The following is an 8,045-nucleotide window of genomic DNA, read 5'->3' as shown; positions in this document are numbered from 1 at the left end:
TATTGACATTAGGGAGAGGCATGCGTAGCCAAGTGATCATAGGGGGTCCAGTGAGTAGCTAGGCGGGCTGGAGACGAGGCGATTGACAGCTAGCGGGCCGGGGCTAGCAAGCTAGCAGAAGGGTCTTAGAGAGACGTCGCGACGGAAGAAGTATGTTGAAGCCCCTCGTGCGGTTACGTCGGTAGACCAGTCGCGATGGACAGAGCAGGGCTCTGTATAGTAAAAGGGTCCAGGCCAATTGGCAAAATAGGTATAGTGGCCCAAGAAATTGGCCGATGGGCCTCTTCAGCTAACAGTCCGATATGCTCTAGACAGCTAGCGGGCCGCGGCTAGCAGATGGGCATTCGGAGGATGTCGCGACGGAGGAGCCAGTTGATAAACCCCCTCGGGCAGATTACGTCGGTAGTCCAGTCGTGATGGAACGGCGGGGCTCCGTATCGGCAGTAAAAGGGGTCAAGGGCAATTGGCAAAATAGGTATTGTAGCCCAAGGAGTGGCTGATGGACCTCTTCAGCTAGCCGGGAGATGGGCCTAGCATAGGCTAGCTCCAGGCTAATTGGTGCTTGCTTCGGGACAGAGACGTTAGCCAGGAGTGGCCATTTGGATAGCAGCTAGCTAGCTGCAATGATCAAGAATGAAAAGGTTCAGAGCTTGCGGTAGGAATCTGGAGATATGGAGAAAAATAAGTCCGATATGCTCTGGTTTGAATCGCGCTGTGCAGACTGGCAAGAGTTGTCCGGGCTAAAGGTTAGCTGATGACCGCTAGCAGTGGCTAGCTGACTACTAGCTAGTAGCTAGTTAGCTGGCTAGCTTATGTTGGGAGTTCCGGTTCTAGAGTAAAGAAAATAGCAGATCTATACCACATTGGGTGAGGTGAATTGCAGGAGAGTATGTTGAGGTTAAGAAAAAATGTAAAAAATCTAAAATATATGCGAAGAAAAAGATGTATACACGACAAGATGAAGACGTCGGACTGCCACGCCATCTTGGATTAGGAGAGGGTTTAGGTTAGGCGAGGGTTTGGCAGGCCTAGATTTCCTTGTCCCGTCGTGCTCTAGCGACTCGTGTGGCAGGCCGGGCGCATGCACGCTGACACGGTTGCCAGGTGTATGGTGTTTCCTTCTGACACATTTGTCCGGCTGACTTCCGGGTTAAGCGGGCATTGTGTCAAGAAGCAGTGCGGTTTGCCTGGGTCGTGTTTCGGAGGACGCACGGCTCTTGATCTTCAACAGCCAGTGTAATCCCGTGGCGCGTTATTCAAATTCCTCAAATGCTAAAACTTCAATTTTTCAAACATATGACTATTTTACACCATTTTAAAGATAAGACTCTCGTTAATCTAACCACACTGTCCGATTTCAAAAAGGCTTTACAACGAAAGCAAAACATTAGATTATGTCAGCAGAGTACCCAGCCAGAAATAATCAGACACCCATTTTTCAAGCTAGCATATAATGTCACATAAACCCAAACCACAGCTAAATGTGGCACTAACCTTTGATCTTCATCAGATGACAACCCTGGGACATTATGTTATACAATACATGCATGTTTTGTTCAATCAAGTTCATATTTATACCAAAACCCGCTTTTTACATTAGCATGTGACTAGCATGTGACTAGCATTCCCACCGAACACTGCCGGTGAATTTACTAAATTACTCACGATAAACGTTCACAAAAAGCATAACAATTATTTTAAGAATTATAGATACAGAACTCCTCTATACACTCGATATGTCCGATTTTAAAATAGCTTTTCGGTGAAAGCACATTTTGCAATATTCTCAGTAGATAGCCCGGCATCACAGGGCTAGCTATTTAGACACCCAGCAAGTTTAGCACTCATCAAAGTCAGATTTACTATAAGAAAAATGTTATTACCTTTGCTGTCTTCGTCAGAATGCACTCCCAGGACTTCTACTTCAATAACAAATGTTGGTTTGGTTCAAAATAATCCATAGTTATATCCAAACAGCGGCGTTTTGTTCGTGCGTTCAAGACACTATCCGAAAGGGTAAATAAGGGTGACGAGCATGGCGCAATTCGTGAGAAAAAAATTCTAAATATTCCATTACCGTACTTCGAAGCATGTCAACCGCTGTTTAAAATAAATTTTTATGCCATTTTTCTCATAAAGCGATAATATTCAGACCGGGAATCTGCGTTTAGGTAAACAGACGAAAGAAAATAAAGCATTCGGTCGACTCGGGCACGGGCCTAAGCCCATAGTACTCTGATTGGCCACTTGCCAAAAGCGATAAAGTGTTTCAGCCAGAGCCTGCCTCGATATCGTTCAACTTTTTCCCGCGCTCTGAGAGCCTATGGGAGCCGTAGGAAGTGTCACGTTATTGCAAAGATCCTCAGTCTTCAATAAAAAGAGCCAAGATGAAACACAATTTGTCAGACAGGCCACTTCCTGCATGGAATCTTCTTAGGTTTTGGCCTGCCATATGAGTTCTGTTATACTCACAGACACCATTCAAACAGTTTTAGAAACTTTGGGTGTTTTCTATCCAAAGCCAATAATTATATGCATATTCTAGTTACTGGGCAGGAGTAGTAACCAGATTAAATCGGGTACGTGTTTTATCCGGCTGTGTCAATACTGCCCCCTAGCCCTAACATGTTAACAGCTTTTCCAATTAACCCTAATTTGAAGAGGGAGTGGTTAAAATTGATTGGACACACCTAGTAAGCAATACTATACACACTTTAAAGTGAAATACTGTAGCTATGTTATCATAAAAATTTTACTCCAAGCTAGAAGTATCAGAACACTTAAAGGTAGTTCTAACCTTAAATATGGCTGGGAGAAGTGTCAAGAATAAGAAAGCAATATATTCCATAGTACACTAGAACACAGCAAAACATGAACAACAAGAGTCTAAACATAGCTGAGGGCAATTGAGCAAAATGTCCACTAGATGACAGCAAATGGACCCATCACAACCCTACAGGAAGGGTGAGAAATCCATATCTTCATTTAAACCCGGGTATTTAGTGGCCTGTAGTTTGTATCCATCATCAATAGTATCTCTCTGGTCTTCCTCACATTTTTGTTTGACATGTTTTGTGTAATCGGGGAAAAAGCCTCTATCAACCTTTCAATATCGTTTGGAAATCAACTTAAGGTTCATCATACAGACAAACTATTTTAAATCTTTGAAGCTTCTGGCTTGTCCGGTGTTTGATGCACTGAGAGAATAATGTATCTGCAAAAGGTCACCTTAGCAGGGTCATGCAACCAGAGAAGCACTGAGACCCCTGTCACCATCTGATCCTGCTCAGATGAGGCATGACAAAGAATTTCATTGGTGTACATTTATACATTATCCAAGAATATAATTAATGGTTCAATAATTGAATTGACCATTTTTCCTAGATCCCAGACTAGCTTACCCATCAACTCAAGATTGAACTTTGTATCCATTCACTGATTGTTATAATATATACCTGAGCTCCGTAGACTAGTCTTCGCTGGCTGTCTGACCCTGCAGGGACACCTGTCACCATCTGATCCTGCTAAGACCTGATGAGCATAATGTTGTGTACTGATTGTGCACCATGACAGTGAAGCTGTTTATACCATGTCAGTGTGAAAAGTAGGGAATTAGCTTGGGGAACTGACAGATCAATTACATTGCTATACTGATTAAAATAAAAACTCACATTGCGCTGAAAAAACGTCAGAATATCGGTCTTCAATCGTTTGGCCGCTGGTTTCATCGTTTGATTCAGGTCTAGTGTGATTGAGGCAAAAATAATTGCTGAAGATAGTGAGGTAGCTAGCTAAAAATACAATTTTAAAGTTTGGGGGGCTCATGTCCCCACCATCCCCAGTGAAAGTTGCGCCCCGCACATGAAAACATGAAATGACCCTGGGAATCGATAAAAAATCGCTCTGCTGCACAAAAACAATATTAACCTCTCTAGGGTATGTGGGACGAAATCGTCCCACCTAGTCAACAGCCAGTGGAATCGAGTGGCGCGATATTCAAATACCTATTACTTCAATTTCTCAAACATATGACTATTTTACACCATTTTAAAGACAAGACTCTCGTTAATCTAACCACATTGTCCGATTTCAAAAAGGCTTTACAACGAAAGCAAAACATTAGATTATGTCAGGAGAGTACCCAGCCAGAAATAATCACACACCGATTTCAAGCTAGCATATAATGTCACAAAAACCAAAACCACAGCTAAATGCAGCACTAACCTTTGATCTTCATCAGATGACACTCCTAGGACATTATGTTATACAATGCATGCATGTTTTGTTCAATCAAGTTCATATTTATATCAAAACCCAGCTTTTTACATTAGCATGTGACGTTCAGAACCAGCAAACATACCGAAAACTTCTGGTGAATTTACTAATTTACTCACGATAAACGTTCACAAAAAACATAATTATTTTAAGAATTATAGATACAGAACTCCTTTATGCAATCGCGGTGTCAGATTTTAAAATAGCTTTTCGGCAAAAGCACATTTTGCAATATTCTGAGTAGATAGCTCGCCATCACGGGCTAGCTAATTTGACACCCACCAAGTTTGGCGTTCACTAAACTCAGAATTACTATAAGAAAAATTGGATTACCTTTGCTGTTCTTCATCAGAATGCACTCCCAGGACTTCTACTTCATTCACACATGTTGTTTTGGTTCAAAATAATCCATAGTTATGTTCAAATATCCTCTGTTTTGTTCTTGCGTTCAAGACACTATCCGAACGGTGACGCGCGGACGCGTATCGTGACAAAAGATGTCAAAATATTCCATTACCGTACTTCGAAGCATGTCAAACGCTGTTTAAAATCAATTTTTATGCGATTTCTCTCGTAAAATAGCGATAATATTCCGACCGGGAGATGTCTTTTTCGTTCAAAGACTGAAAATGTAAAATGGGCTCTTCACGTGCACGCATGCGCCCGTCTCATTGTTCTCAGATCGACCACTATCCAAATGCGCTACTGTTTTTCAGGCAGGGGCTGCAAAGTCATCATTCAACGTTCTGTCGCCTTCTGAGAGCCTATGGGAGCCTTAGAAAGTGTCACGTTACAGCAGAGATCCTCTGTTTTCGATAAAGAGAGTATAGAAGGCCAAGAAATGGTCAGAGAGGGCACTTCCTGTAAAGAATCTTCTCAGGTTTTGGCCTGCCAAATGAGTTCTGTTATACTCACAGACACCATTCAAACAGTTTTAGAAACTTTAGGGTGTTTTCTATCCAAATCAAACAATTATATGCATATTCTAGTTTCTGAGCAGTAGTAATAACCAGATTAAATCGGGTACGTTTTTTATCCGGATGGGAAAATACTGCCCCCTACCCTAGAGAGGTTAACATTCAAAATGGGTCAATCTTTCCTTTAAGTTACTAGCTAGCTCGGGTCCATCGCGACAACAATGACGCAGAACCCAAACCGGCTGCACGCATGTGCCATCGTGCATAAATGTATTTTGTCCCCCTACACCAAACGCGATTACGACACGCAGGTTAAAATATCAAAACAAACTCTGAACCAATTACATTTAATTTGGAAACAGGTCAAAAAGCATTAAACATTTATGGCAATTTAGCTAGTTAGCTTGCACTTGCTAGCTAATTTGTCCTATTTAGCTAGCTTGCTGTTGCTAGCTAATTTGTCTTGGGATATAAACATTGAGTTGTTATTTTACCTGAAATGCACAAGGTCCTCTACTCCGACCATTAATCCACACATAAAACGGTCAACCGAATTGTTTCTAGTCATCTCTCCTCCTGCCAGGCTTTTTCATCTTTGAATTTATATGGTGATTGGCATCTAAACTTTCATACTACACTGACCGGCAACACAGTTCGTCTTTCAATCACCCAATGAGGAGATGGCACATGGGTACCTCCTGCTATAAACCAATGAGGAGATGGGAGAGGCAGGACTTGCAGCGCGATCTGCGTCAGAAATAGTAAGGAGTTCTATTTTAGCCCTTGGCAACGCAGACGCTCGTTGGCGCGTGCAATAATTGAATAACATAGATTCCTACATTTATTTTGCAACGTTCGCGCACACGACGCGAGCGGTGTGGTCAGCCTATTAGTTGCACTCCGCCAGTTTCCATGTGTTCTTTGTTTAGTGGCTGGCTTCAATATAGCTACTTTCGTAACTATCAAAAAATGCTGGGATACACTTTTTCCCAAAATCATAATCCCACTGGGCCAGAATTACCTCAGGCATGATCATTGGAGCAAGGCTCGAAAGACCTGTCGCTGCAGCTACTCCATCCCATCTATTCTTTAAGTACCCAGTCCACCTTAAGATTCTCTGGAGAACATGTAACAATGATGTAACAGTCATTCCAGTGGTTGACGATTGAAAAGTATCTAGAAAGCTTGTATTCAAAAGGTTTGTACATACCATCTTTGGTTTGTACTTGGCGCCATTCTTCCTGTTTCGCAGCATCAGTGAGATCACTTCCTATGTCAATATGCGGAATGTGACTAGCTCTGATGCAGGTCGTCCCTGCAGACCCGAGACCAGAGCTAGCTTCATCCATCTCTGAAGTCATTAATTTGTTTCTAGGTTCTCCAGATGCCCATGTGAGGCATCTGCAGAGGTGCAGGACATCCTAACCAGAATCACAGGCTTGGACCTGGAGAAGGTGTTCAGACCCATCAAACAGGAGCTGAAGCCCCCCACATACAAACTTATGACAGATGCACAGTTGAAGGAGGTATGGACACACACATACACATGGTAGGGCAGATAGTTTGTCTGTCATGCGGAACATTTCATTTGGCAGATTACATCCCTGTAGTGTCAGTCTTGTTAATGTGTTCCTGTTTGTGTTGTAGGCAACCCAGAGTGCAAGGGAGCAGGCCCAGAGGCTGCTGAAGATGCCTCCAGTGCTGCCGGAGAGGAAGCCCATCAACGATGTCCTGTCTGAGGACAAGATCCTGGAGGGCATGGACACAGCCAGAAACGTCTTCACTGACATCACCTTCAACATACCACACAGGGTAGGAGATCGAGGAAGTGTGTTTGTTTGTGTCCACCAACGTTACATTCAACATACAGTACACCACAGGCAAAGTGTGTAATGGTTTGTGCCCATCAACATAACCAATATTTACAATGCCTCAAACAATTAGTGCTCTTTTGTCATGTTTTGTTCTCTCTTCCATGGTCACCTGGTGTTTCCAGGAGCGGTTCATAGTGATCCGGGAACCCACCGGGACACTGAGGAAGGCATCGTGGGAGGAGAGAGACAGGATCCTGCAGGTCTACTTCCCTAAAGAGGGCCGCAGGCTCACAGCACCCCCTGTCTTCAAGGAGGAGAACCTGAAGATGGTGTTTGGCCAGGATCGTCATGAGGATGTGTTGGATCGGTGCCAGGTCCAGTTTGAACCTGACTCCTCAGAATACATCAGGGTAAAAGACCACTGCCTTTACACTCCTCAACAGGCTGTCCAGATGTATGCTTCAGTTATTATTACCCATTAGCAGTTAGTAAAACCCTCTCCCTATTGGCTGTGCTCTGTTGTCCAGGGCATGCAGCCACCTATGAGGATCTTGAGAAGATGGGGAAGTATGATCTGCTGCGTTCCACCAGACATATTGAAGGCCTGGTCTGGTACCTGGTCAATGCCAGGAGGGTGGATGGACTCATCATAGACATGCTGCAGAAAGACCTGTGAGTCTGTGTGTTAGACCAGTGGCTCCCAACCTTTTTCGGTTACTGTAGCACCCACTGAATTTAGCTCTGCCCGGAGTACCCCTGAAGTATCCCCTCGTGAATTTTACAAGTAAGCATATAGTCGCATGAATCTCCTGGTACCCCCTGTGGATAGACCAAGTACCCCTTGTTGGGAACACTGTGTTAAGAGGCTTGTTTTTCTTCTACATGACACCCCATGCCATCTGTTTATGACTCCAAATGTTATAAGTGTTTTGTAGGCATTGGGACAAGTAATGATTTAATAACACCATAACTGTCATTGTTAGCCCAGAGTAACATCTCTTAACACTGGTTGTGTTGTTCTAGATGGCAGGATGCAGTG

The sequence above is a fragment of the Salmo salar genome, chromosome ssa20 (assembly GCF_905237065.1).
Source record: "Salmo salar chromosome ssa20, Ssal_v3.1, whole genome shotgun sequence".
NCBI lineage: Eukaryota > Metazoa > Chordata > Actinopteri > Salmoniformes > Salmonidae > Salmo > Salmo salar.
This window is presented reverse-complemented; position numbering follows the sequence as displayed.